This window comes from Anomaloglossus baeobatrachus, chromosome 6 (genome assembly GCF_048569485.1).
Source record: "Anomaloglossus baeobatrachus isolate aAnoBae1 chromosome 6, aAnoBae1.hap1, whole genome shotgun sequence".
Classification (NCBI taxonomy): domain Eukaryota; kingdom Metazoa; phylum Chordata; class Amphibia; order Anura; family Aromobatidae; genus Anomaloglossus; species Anomaloglossus baeobatrachus.
Genome location: NC_134358.1, coordinates 117,254,189 through 117,268,335, shown reverse-complemented (window position 1 = coordinate 117,268,335; position 14,147 = coordinate 117,254,189). Strand labels below are relative to the sequence as shown.

General features: G+C 42.9%; 1 protein-coding gene across 4 annotated transcripts in view; it reads right to left on the bottom strand.

Annotated features, from left to right (window-relative positions):
• C6H8orf34 (chromosome 6 C8orf34 homolog) overlaps positions 1-14,147 on the bottom strand; it is a 458,472-nt gene that overhangs the window by 270,832 nt on the left and 173,493 nt on the right. The window lies entirely within an intron of this gene.

Here is a 14,147-nt window from a genome sequence, read left to right as displayed (position 1 = left end):
CTAAAAGGGAAAAGGGCCCATTTCTACTTCCAAAGCAGCTTTTGTCCCAAACACATAAATGGTTACAATATTGGACAACAAAGGGCCCCATACACTGTTCTTGCACAAGGGCTCTCTTGTGTCTGTGTCTGTGCCTCACATGGGAGCCATTTTCTTACCAATTTCCAATATTTTGAAATTAGAAATCCCACCCCAACTGCTTCTTTATGTATTGTACAATCCAAGTGTAGAGAATTGTTAGTATTCGCTCACATTTTTGTATTTTCTCTCATGCGAGAGAATGGGATGTAATATACAGATGACATTTGGCTCAAACTCCGCTCCGAGTGTGAACCGAGTGTCATCCACTGTGCTCCGATTCTCTCGAATCGGAGCACGAATCGAATCGTATGAAAGGAAAGGAGGAGATGGAGAACTTAATTTCTCCATCTTCTCCATTGTCTGTCTTGGCGTAGATCAGACTGCATTGAGATGTAATCTTAGTGAAGTCCGATGTTTCACATGTACCCATAGACTTGAATGGGTGCGCGCCGTCCGATACACGCTGCCAATCACAGCATGAAGTGATTTTTTTTCTCATGCTGAATTGACATGAGGAAAAAAAGCGCTGGTAGGCATTGCCCCATTGTATAACATTGGACCGAGTGCTATCAGATAAAACATCAGATAGCATTTATCCTATGTATACACCAGCATGAGCAAACTCTTAAGGGCGCACTCACATGGCTGTATGACTTGCCCGAGGATAGCATCACAATGCTTGGACTGGCCAGTGGCTCTCCTCACCTGAGCATGATAGCTGTATGCGGTATATGCATACACATGGGGGTCTGGAGAGCCGCCGGTCAGTCCAAGAGTTGCGATTGCATCCTCTGACAAGTCTTAAGGCCGTGTAGCTGCACCCTAATGAAACTTACCATACACAGAATAAATATAGGCACTACACCATATCTGTTACAGCTCTTGCCTATCTTATAACCATAGCAATGCCTGATATAATCAACCAACCAACCCTACATTAAAATTTGCATGCAACCCATGCAAATTTCATCACTAATTTTCATGTGGATTTTGGGTATAATAGAGTTGTGTTTTATACATGCTGTGCTTGTCCCAATCTTATTCTTTAAAAAGAGGTCCTGCAGCAGCTGAGATGTATTATATAAAAAATATACAGTCGTTATAATTTAGAAAAAATGTGAGAAGGGTTTTGTGACCTGTACACATGCAATAGGCCTTGTTTTTATCTGATCACGGCCCTCCTTGGTGACTTCTAATACTCCAGTTGTACCTCATATATTATGCATTTCTTTATTGGCAGACTTATTTATAACACACAAATTTCTCATCCTTAGAAGACTTCGGTAGTTACATTAGTAATGTCTTCTGAGCAGCAGAGGCCCCTCTTACAGCTTGTAAATGGCCTAAACAGATGGGTTCACGTACTCAATCTCATAAAATCATGCTATTTGTGTGAAGACTTGCCATCTGCTTAAAGTATAAATATGCAATGTGGGGAAATCTGAAAAAGGACCTAAATGACGTTCTGCATGTTACCTGTGTTGTAGTACAATCCTATTCTCTAGTCTCTGAAAACAGACACACATCCTTCAGGCATTAAGCCAAAGTTTAAAAAAATTTCATGGACATTATGGTTTAAAGTAAACCATAAGAGGATCTGGGAATGGAGGAAATCATAATCATGCACCACCTATTTGGGTAGATTTGTAATAAGGTTTTTGTTGAGAAACATTCCGAACATTTTTTATGCATTTTAGCAGGTAGATGCTTCATACACTAATGTACACTTTGCACCAACATCTTTTGGGGGTCAAAGTTCTGATACTGAGCCGCACTAAACCAAACGTTCCATTGAGATGGATGATAACACTTGTTCCCTTTAGTGCCTGCTGCTGACAAACTGGGTGTGTTCACAGACAGAATTTACAGCATTTTTTTCTAAATAAACAAAAAACACCATCTGCATGTGAAATATGGCTCCATTGCTTGGAGTGAGATGTGAGTGACACGCGAGCGCATTTTTTCCCCTCGCCTACCCTCCGTTTGATGTCCGTGTGGCATGTGAATTGACTGCTGGCATCAAGCACTAGTATTAGTAATGGGTGGGCGTCCATCAGACACAACCATTACTAATCCAGTAGATGTAAATAGAATTTTTTTTTTTTTTTTTATAAAAAGACCTTCTCGAAACAGCACTCATTCACCAATTTATTATATAAATTAAAGAGCCTTTAAGTTCCATCATAATCCAAAAGGAGGTCCCATGCCGTTCCTCAAAAATGAACTTGAAAGACATATAAAGAGAGAATTAGCAAAGAAATAAAGACAAGAGACACCTTCATTCATCAATTTATTCCCCATCCTAATCCAAATCAGGTCCACCATAATTGATATGGCGGTCCCACGAAGTTCACAGACTCACTGTTCCAGCCTATGAAGAACGGTTAGAGAACTAACCCCATAGGCGGAACAGCAGCCACTGCCGGCTATGCAGTGGGATGACCGGTGCCAGCAGTGAACTGCGCAAACCTCGTGAGGTCACCTCCGTTCACAGCAAGTGGGTCACACAGTACTGTGTGAATCGCCTGCAGCTGTGACGAGTGGTGACGTCATGACTTCACTGCAGTTCAGTGCAACCGGCTCTCACAATACTTAGTGTAAGAACTGCGGCACTGAACTGTGGTGAATTCATGACGTAACCACTCATCACAGCCTCTAGTGGTTCGAATGCTACTGTGTGACCCACTTTCTGTGACCTCATGAGGTCAGCGCAGTTCACTGTTGACACAAGCTCTCACACAGTACAGCGTGAGAGCTAGCAGTGGCTGCTGTCCCAGCCTGTGAAGTTTGATTTATGAACATTCTTTATACGCTGGAAAAGAGAACTTGAGAATGTCGTAGGACCTCTAAATGAATTACGGTGGACCTGATTTGGATTAAAATGGAGAATAAATTGGTGAGTGAGGGTGTCCCTTGTCTTTATTTCTTTATTAATTCTCTTTTTATGTTTTTGAGGTTCGCTTTTGAGGAATGTCGTGGGACCCCCTTGTGAATTACCATAGAATTTAAAGACTTTATTTTTTATAATAAATTGGTAAATGAAGGCTGCTGTCGGGGGTGTTTATAAATAATTATTTTTTTTCAATTTACATCTACTGGATTAGTAATGGGGGTGTCTGATAGATGCCCCCAATTACTAATACCAGGACTTGATGCCAGCTGTCAATTCACAGGTGTCATCAACCACATATATGACCTCGTTTGCCACTCTACCAGGGCAACAGGATGAGCCGAGGCAAAGTACCAGGATGATCGCGACATCAGCATGTGAATGGGCAGAGCTCAGCAGAGAAGTGATGTTGAAGGACCTGTGGTGCAATCAATTACAATGCTGGGGGCATGACTAAGGTAAAAAAAAATATCATGCCTGAACTCGAGTGATGAATCCCAGCAAAAGTGCCGCCCCTATAACTAAAATCTAAGGTATTTACTGCATTCACCTAAACATATAAAGTATTTTTTTAAGATAAATACATGTATTTTTTTTTTAAACCATGTTAGTAATGCACATTGCAGAATTTAAACCACATTGGGGGCAGTTTACTATCTATAAACAACATGACAGGTTCCCTTTTAAAGGGGTTTTCTCACAAACAAAGAACATTTGAATTATTAGATCTTTGAATACTATTAAGCTCTACAATTAGATTTGGTAGAAAAAATATTCCTTTGCTGAGATAATCTTATATATTGTGCTCCTGTTATGTACTGTGTAATGGCTGTTTCTGACCATGCAGATCTGCTCCATTCATGGTCTGCACGCACCACAACTCCTGGCCAGTGGGAAAGCATGGGTCACTTCCGATAAGTGAGTATACAGATGAAACAGCAGGGGCTCGCAGCTGATGCTTTTCTGAGGTAACATATTTTCTTGTGTTTCTGCCCTTCACCAATCCTGTGATCTCATCAAAAATCAAATCAGCAACATGTAAACTTAGCTCCTATGTCACTGACTTGATTTCTGATGAGTTCAGAGGGCTGAAGATGTGGCAGAAACACTCACTTGTGTAACTTCAGGCAACAAAATGTTTTACCTCAGAAAGTAGAAGTGGTAGACCAGGAGCTATGGTATGTGCCAACCATAAACTAGAGCACATTATAAGAGCAGTGCTGGAACATGTTTTACCAGATCAAAAAATAGCTTGTGATGGGCGAACCCCATACTGCAAGGCTATGTGCGTACTGCGCGTTTTTCGCGGCATTTTTCTGGTGCGTTTTTGTGCGTTTTTGGGCTCAAAACTGCATGACTTTGCTTCCCCATCAAAGTCTATGACTTTTCATTTTTTCTGTTCGCACACAGCGGGTTTTTTTTAGCTGCGTTTTTGAGCTTAAAAAAAAAATTGACATGTCAATTTTTCCTGCGTTTTTCTGCGTTTTTCACCCATGCAATGCATTGGAAAAACGCAGAAGTTCTGGGAGCATATTGCTAATCCCTGCCTCACTGTCCCTGTATATACTAGCATAGATAAAGAGATCTCTAGAAAAAGTATTTCTAAAGATCGTTTATCATATGCTAATGAGCAAGGGGACTAGTCCCCTGGTCGTTAGTTCCCCTGGTTAGTTGGCTCCATTAGCATGTTAGTACATCCCTGTGGATGACGTCGGTCATGCGCACTACTTCAGTTTGATAGTGTACATGACCCAAACTCCGCGGTCATGAGCACTGAGCCTAAATCCAGCGTTGGACGCGATGGTGGCAGAGAAGTGAGTGAGATCATACTTCCTGTGACGCTGCACATTCATTAGCATGTTAGGACACCCACAGGGGCGTACTAACATACTAATGGAGCCAACTACCTTGGAAACTAACGCCCAGGGGACGAGTCCCTTCGCTCATTAGCATATGGTAAAAGATCTTTAGAAATACATTTTCTAAAGATCTCTTTATCTATGCTAGTGTATACAGGGACGGTTAGGCAGGGATTAGTAATATGCACCCAGGACTGCTCGTGGTTCAGGCTGCATATTGGACCTGACAGGTTCCCTTAAAGCAATTACAATACCTGTGCCAAAGTCTAAGCTTTCTTATTTCTTCCCTGTGATCGTGTATTTGAAGTGTAATAGTTCTTTAATCCCTGTGCCAAGCTTTTTCCATTAATGTGTGTTCATAGGATTTGAGTAGTAACCTCTCATCTATTTCTTTTTTATTGTTTCTCTTTTGTGAAAAGTCCTTGCGTTTTACACAAAGTCTTCAATGTTTGATCTGCATTCTGTCACCGATATTGATCTCATCTATAATTTGTAATGGAAATTCAATTTCTTTGGGGAATTTAGGTTTATAATAAAAAGAATAACAAGAAGTTGAGATCTTTCTACTCAAAGGATACTTCATTCCCAATAGACCTGCAATATTGATGTTAACTATAAAGCCACTCAAACCTTTATTAATATACTTCATTTATAAAATGCAGAGGTTGTGTTTATTAAATATGTTAGGGAATTAAACATTCATAAACAATATGAATTAGTAGCACACGGCACACGAGTTTCTATTCCATGCGGTCAGCTTACACAGCTCTATCTCCTTGTTGAGTTTTTCTATTGGATTCATATATTCAATGATTCATGATTTTGTGATACTCTGTCATGAGTAATTTATGCTGCATGTGTGGCCAGGCAGCGGTTGTGATGTGATTACAGCTTATCAAAGCTTTTGTGCCACGCTAGATTTGGGGAAATATCACTCGTACGGTGACAGGGAAAGGAAGGGAAACACTGTTTCTAGGGAAGGGGGAGATGGTGACCCCTGAGAAGACCTTCTGCTGGCTCCTCTGACCACTCTAGATAGACTCTGCACCTATGCACTGAGCAGGATACCTGACCTGACTGACCCTAGTACTGGGCCTTCGGTAGGGAACAGATGGGATGAGCGCTTAGTCAACCCCACTAAGATCTAAAGAAGATACTGGGAGCACAAACAGGAGGAGTGAATAACGTATCTCTGGGATGACTCAGGGAGAGGTACAGCAACGAACAACATTGTTTCTTCAGATGGATACAAGGAGGCTGCTTGCATCCAAGGCCTGTATAGGTTTTGAACAATGTCACCAGGAAAGACTAAGGCTATGTGCGCACGTGTGCGCTCTGCACTGCACCTAAAAGGTGCGCTTCAGAGCGCAGCTGAAAAGCTCCGTTCTGAAGCGCATGGTGCCGGCGAGAACATGCGCTCTGCCTGCAGCTCCTGCCATAGACAGAGCAGGAGCTGCCGGCAAAGCACATGGAAGAAGTGACATGTCACTTCTTAGAATGCAGCGATTTGGGCAGCAGCCGAATCGCTGCGTTCTAATATGCCACGTGCGCACGGCCCCTGCACAATCTCCATAGATTGTGCAGGGGACGCAGGATGCATGCAGTTACGCTGCGCTACAAAGCGCAGCGTAACTGCATGAATTACGCACACGTGCGCACATAGCTTAAAGGGGACTGAGAGAATTTAAGGACACAAAGATTAAGAGCTGAAAGGTGAGGTAATCCGCAGATCCTAATCGGAAAGGGATTAACCCAAGCAGAGAAGAAGAGAATGTCAGGGAACAGTTTGTGTAGCCAAATGCTGCGACCTTCTACAGCCGGACACCACAGGACTGTCTGTCAAGTGAAATCTAAGAAAAACCTGATGGCACATCCTATCTTTCTAATGTGAACCGGTGCAAACTTAATATGAAACATAGTAACCTATGTAGAATTAAGTTTGCACCTGTTTACTTTAGAAAGGTAGGATGTGCCATCAGTCTTTTTCTTAGATTACAGGGTTATGCCTTCTGATTGAGCACTCCTGCTCTTCAGCCTCAGGTGATTTTAATTCTTCATTTGCTGGTTCCTGTTCACACATAAATTGTAAGGGTTTTTTTAACCCAAAGAAAGGCATTAGCTTGATAGGGACCCAACAAAAATGAGGCTGCCTTGCTGTTGGCTGTTGGGCTTACATAAAATCTGGCCAACTGTGTGTGCTAAGAATCTCAATTTTTACATGTTTTTTCTTAGCAGTAATGCATGTCTATTTTCCCATATTCATTGATCCACATATCTTAACCCAACAGTGTGCAACTGTCTCCTCTTTTTTTAATTTTGTCTGTCAAGTGTGGCACACCCATGACATTTTGCCAGCATGTGTCGTGAATGCTAAGAGTTTTGGGCTGTAGACCAACCTTTCAGTAATAGGAATTAGTTTTGTTTTTTTTTCAGAAACAGAACTGCAGCTTGATCACCAATCTAAATGTATGCAAACTTGCTAGTTTCAATGGTCACCTCCAATTTATCAGTAGATGGGGATAAATACTTTCTGGTGGAATACAAAACTGATCACATACAGACTTGCCAATACAAATGGCATCCATTATTAACAATATATATATATATACATATATATATATATATATATATATATACATATATAGATATATAGATATATATATATATATATATATATATAGATATATATATATATATACATATATAGATATATATATATATACACATATATATATATATATATATATATATATATATATATATATATATACATATATATATATATATATATATATATATATATATATATATATATATATATAGATAGATAGATATATAGATATATATATACACAAAATCTGATGGAGCTGGTATACTTTCTCCTTATTGAATAATTTAACTCAATCTCTGCCCGCCTTGTCTCAGTCAGTCTGGGTGAGTGAATATACTGATTACATTTGTACCTATGATTGCGCTCATTCTTTATCAGGATCACACAGCCATTCTGACATATTTTCACAATAAGTACACCAGCCTCTTCAAGTCTAAGGGGTGCTTCACACACAGCGAGCTCGCTGCCGAGATCGCTGCTGAGTCACGCTTTTTGTGACGCAGCAGTGACATCATTAGCGATCTCGCTGTGTGTGACACTGAGCAGCGATCTGGCCCCTGCTGCGAGATCGCTGCTCGTTACACACAGCCCTGGTTCGTTTTCTTCAAAGCCGCTCTCCTGCTGTGACACACAGATCGCTGTGTGTGACAGCAAGAGAGCGACAAATGAAGCGAGCAGGGAGCAGGAGCCGGCGTCTGACAGCTGAGGTAAGCTGTATCCAAGATAAACATCGGGTAACCAAGGTGGTTACCCGATATTTACCTTAGTTACCAGCCTCTGCAGCTCTCACGCTGCCTGTGCTGCCGGCTCCGGCTCTCTGCACATGTAGCTGCTGTACACATCGGGTTAATTAACCCGATGTGTACAGCAGCTAGGAGAGCAAGGAGCCAGCGCTCAGTGTGCGCGGCTCCCTGCTCTCTGCACATGTAGCTGCATTACACATCGGGTTAATTAACCCGATGTGTACTGTAGCTAGGAGAGCAAGGAGCCAGCGCTCAGTGTGCGCGGCTCCCTGCTCCCTGCTCACACTGGTAACTAATGTAAACATCGGGTAACCATACCCGATGTTTACCTTAGTTACCAGTCTCCGCAGCTTCCAGACGGCGGCTCCGTGCAAGCGCAGCGTCGCTTGCACGTCGCTGCTGGCTGGGGGCTGTTCACTGGTCGCTGGTGAGATCTGCCTGTTTGACAGCTCACCAGCGACCATGTAGCGATGCAGCAGCGATCCTGACCAGGTCAGATCGCTGGTCGGATCGCTGCTGCATCGCTAAGTGTGAAGGTACCCTAAGAGATCCACTTAACAACATATATAAGTTACACTGAGAAACCTGGTGACATATATAAATATTTAGCAAGAAAAACCATTTGTTCCCAAAGTAAAGAAAAGCAACAAATACCTTGCACATATTGAAAGTCATATTAAATTATAAAGAATCCTTAAAGTCTAGTAAAATTATATTTTATTTGTATGTTCTACTTATTAATTTTCCCCACTTGTTTACTGTATATTACATTATTTTCTTGTGTATAATTATATTTTTATATGAATAATTAAATTTGTCTCTACGTCGCTACTGTACATATCAGGGCGGCACGGTGGCTCAGTGGTTAGCACTGCAATCTTGCAGCACTGGGGTCCTGGGTTCAAATCCCACAAGGACACCATCTGCAAGGAGTTTGTATGTTCTCCCCGTGTTTACGTGGGTTTCCTCCGGGTTCTCCGGTTTCCTCCCACACTCCAAAAAACATACAGATAGGGAATTTAGATTGTGAGCCTCAATGGGGACAGTGTTCCTGATGTATGTAAAGTGCTGCGGAATATGTTAGCGCTATATAAAAATAAAGATTTCTTTTTATTTTTTATTTTTATCACATCACATTTCTGTCAATGTAGAAAATATTGTCATTTGTCTTTACGGGGAAATAAATCCAGTCGGATAATGAACCGTGTTTGCTTTAGGCTCAGGGCTACATACACACGCAGGAGAGCAGCCTCAATATCCAATTCTTCAGAATTATATACAACAGCGTTACTGTATGAATATTTCATGAAATGAAGTAATTTGCTGTTTGTTATCTGCGTATTTTGCCACTACTTGGATTAATAAGGTTCGGAGAAGTTTCATTTTAAATCTCGTCTATAGCTAGTTTCATAAAAGTCAGACTCCATTATTTGTATTGTTTCTGGATATATTATTAAATATTCTTCTTCAAAGAAATGTTGGATACACCTTGTTTTTTCGTATTTATTGTTTTTGTTGCAGCAATCCTCGGCTACACAATTAGGTGAGCCTGGCACCGATATCAATAATTTAAAAAGAATCTCTAGCTGCATAAACCTGGTAAACATGCCGGGCAGGGATATGAGGAGATGAAGTATGGGAAGAGAAAATACACTATTTTTCCTATTCAAAAAAAAAAATAGTAAACTTCTACTATGGGTAAAAGAAATCATTTCCATATGAATTACAGCATTATAGTTTACATTAGTGTAAAATCGCTCCTAAAGGGAAACTGTCAAAAGGTTTTTGCTATGAAAGTTGTAACCAGCATGCTGTAGGGGTTAAAAAAACAAAAAAAAATCAAGTGTGCTTCTCTTAGGGTAAATTCACACTTCCGTTGTTTTGGTTCCGTTGCCTTGAGGAATTATGGTATCCTGCAAAACATTTTGCAGGAATCTGTTTTTTCCCCATAGACTTCTATTAGCTAAGGATTGTGACTGATGGCGCTGCGTTGTATCCGCCGCGTGACGGATCAGTCGTGGAATGACTGACCATCAGGCGGGAACAATACTGAATGTAACGTTTTTTGGAGCGGCAAAAAAACGGACTCCGCAGGTGTCCATCGCCATCCGTCATTTGTTATAATGGATGTCTATGGTGCTGGATTCTGCCGTAATCTGTGACACGACGGAATCCAGTGCTGGATTCCGTCATGCTTTACTGAGCATGTCCAGCATGTTTGCAACACCCATTGGGCTGTCCCAAACACAAACGGATCACCGTCAAAAAAACAGATGCACAGTGGATGTAACGGACGGGACGGATCAGTTTTTTCACAGGATTTCTATGAATGAAATCCTGTGAAATAACAAATCCACTGCATTAGGTGACATCTAAAAAACGACGGTCCTGACGGAAGCAAAACAACGGAAGTGTGAACTTACCCTTATCTGTCTCCCTGCTGTTGTTTATTTAAACTAAAGGCTTAATCGCTTGATGATTATCATTGCTGTGACTAGGTGGCTCTTGCCATGTTTACAGGCACGCCCCCTCCTGTGATTGACACCTCACTATCAATTTACAATCTCTATTGAGAGCCTGGTGTGGGTGGGTCAGCTCGCTCAGCTCTGCTGCTTTACTAAATTTAAAACGTCAGATTATATCAGGACATCTGCAGCCAGTAATTTAAGTGATACATCATTAGATTCAGGGACTCTTTGCCTATATTATGCTGCTCTCAGATGACCTGCTGACAGATTCCCTTTAAATGGGAATGTGTCATTAAAAAATGACCTATTATTTAAATCAGGTTTTTGTGTTAAATTATTTTTTTTTTAAATAATTTTAGACAATGTATTTTTTCTATATCCCAATCTGTATTAAAAATAAAAGAAATCTTGCAATTTTCACACAGACCACTAGGGTATTTTTACACTCGTACCTCATGATCTTTCTCATGTACTTATATATTTGTACTCGCTAAAACTACCTCTGTTGCTAGGTGGTGATGCACTTTCGATGCAGATGAAGCGACACAAGAGCAGATCTGTTAAGTCCTGTTGGAAGTCATGGTGTCGTCTGTTACATTTATCAGAAGCCTCAGGCTCAAAAAGGAAGTAAGTCTAAAGGGTACTTTACACGCTGCGATCTCGCTAGCGAGCGTACCCGCCCCCGTCGGTTGTGCGTCACAGGCAAATCGCTACCTCATCGCTAGGAACAGTCACACTACTTACCTGCCTAGCGACGTCGCTGTGACCCGCGAACTGCCTCCTTTCTTAGGGGGCGGTTCGTTCGGCGCCATAGCGACATCACTAAGCGGCCGCCCAATAGATGCGGAGGGGCGGTGATGAGCGGGACGTAACATCCCGCCCACCTCCTTCCTTCCTCATTGCCGGCGGATGCAGGTAAGGAGATGTTCCTCGTTCCTGCGGTGTCACACACAGCGATGTGTGCTGGCGCAGGAACGACGAACAACCTCGTTAACTGCACATACAACGATATTTGGTGTTTGAACGACCTCTCCAAAACCAACGATTTTTACCACTTTTGCGATCGTTGAAGGTCGCTCGTACGTGTCACACGCTGCGATGTCGCTAACGACGCCGGATGTGCATCACAAACACCGTGACCCTGACGATAAATCATTAGCGATGTCGCAGAGTGTAAAGTACCCTTTAGTGTGAGCCTCTGTGTCTGGCAGATTCCAGAGGAATTTCAGCCTTTACCCTTTAACCCCAGGAATTTGGAATTTCAATAGGGTCCACTGGATTACTTTCACAAATAGGCTGCTGGCACAAGAAGCAGACCAGAGGGAAGAGAAGTTGTCATACAGGGTCAATTCCAAGAGGTCAAGTCAAAAACAAAATCAGAACACAACTGGGTAGTCAAAATACAAGGCAATGTTAGGATATGGGGTAAATCAGGAAACACACCAGGAGCAAGGACTAGGGCTATAGACCAGGAAAGCAGAACTTATTAACTGACAGTGGATGTCAAAGGTTCAGGGGTTTCAATAGCAAACAGTCTGCCCAGGGCTCTCAAAAAGGAGTAACCAAAACCAAACAAAAATTAATCCAATATATCCCTAATCTGGCAGCACCAAAAGTCCCAGGAATAAAAGAGGACTACAGCAATAATGCATCAGCCGCAACAAAGATTTGACGCCGCCCAGTGGCTGAAAGCAAAAACAAGGAGACAGGAACTGGCACAGATGTTCCACTGTCTAGACAGGGTTAATATCCACAACACAGTTTATCTAATTAGCCCTTTGCTGTGAGCCATAGTCAGGGACACATTCTGTGCAAACCTCCTCCAGCCTGCCATTGTTACCAGTTATAAGTTTTACATATCATGGTTCATACTCCTGTTACAATACTCTAATTCAGCCTCTTTGATTCCTGTTACTGATCTTGGCATCAATCTGACTTTGTTCCTGGCTTTTGATTTTGCCCTTGACTTTGACCTCATGCATAAGACACTTCTCTCTGCCAGCTTGCTCCTCCAGCTCTGCCATCATCCCCTCTGGATATGTAGCGCCCCTAAAGCCATCAGGGTGCTCCAAAGTTCTGCATCCCCACCAGGATGCAGGGCCTACCCCCTAGGTCCCCGGAACACCAGTGCCGGTCACACACAAAAACTCCAGGTAATCCCATTTTTCCCCAACAATCCCCCATACAACAGTACAAGGCTAGGGTCGGACCAGAGGCTAGAGGTGGAGCCAGTCCAGATCACTAGTTGACCAGGTGGGAGGGGTGGACTGAGGAGAGACAGTCAGATGGTCTGAGAGAGTCGAGGAGTGCAGGTGGACAGGAGCAGACACACTGACTTGGGGTCGACAGTAACCTGGTACCCAGGACGGTAGTTGACAGTGGAGTACGGTGGAGTACTCCCGGAACTACGCACCGACGAGGTACAAGATCCTAGGACAGGTAGAAGCTCCAAGGAGGCGGCCTGTTAACACCTGCACAGCGAGGGGACCATCAAGGACCTCACTGACCCTAAGAATCCGAAGACTCAATAGCAAAGGGAGAACCGGGGACAGGACCAGAGACTCCAACTCACAGGGTTCACGCTACCATCAGGCGGACAGAAGGGGACAAACCACCAGACGGGGACCCCCAGTTGCTCTACGCCATGGGGACCCATTAACCAGAGACAGACGCAGGGGAAGAAGGTACCAGATTACTACACTGGCACAGGAAAGAAGGGGACCTGGAGGTGAAACCAGCCGGTCTCGGGTAACCAGTTACCACCAAGAAGCAGTGAGTAAAGACCAGTTGCACTAATATACTGTGTAGACTGCCTTCTTCCGACACCCGTCACATCACCCATACTCTGGGGTCCGGACCTGCTTGTGGAGGGCCTACCACCCAGGCTGCAATTAACACCAGCCCCAGTAGTGACATTTTGCAGCAGCTCCATCCATATAGCCGCAACACCACAAGTGGCGTCACGTATGAACACTAATCTAATCCCCTGTAAATACAACCCCATTACAAAAAGGGCCCAGGGCACGGAACCGGGCAACGGCCACCACAATGACATTTCCAAGATAGACGCTGCCCAGGACCGAGTACCCCATATCCCTGGACGCGACAGATATGTAACCCATGGGGTCCTGCTTAAGTCCAGATCCCTGTGCCGCTTTGGGAAGCTGAAGGCCTAGGTTCCCCTGGGACCTGCTAAACAGAGTGGCTTTTACAAAGCTTGACCAAGGAAAGTCTAGTTACAAGGAGCAATAGACTTACTCTGGCCCTATCTCTAGCATAGAAGCATCTAATGAGTGTGTGTAAAGGTTATTGTGAAGGAGGGAGAGCTGTGACATTGCCTATTGTAACTGATGGATTCTGTGTTATGAGCTGTGTATAGAGGTTTTACTTGTCAATATAATTCTGCCTGTGATAATGATGAGCCAACTAAAAACTCTTTCTGAGAGGAGAGAATGTGTGAGCCTAAACAGCCCTAGTGGGGAGAGTGAAAATTGT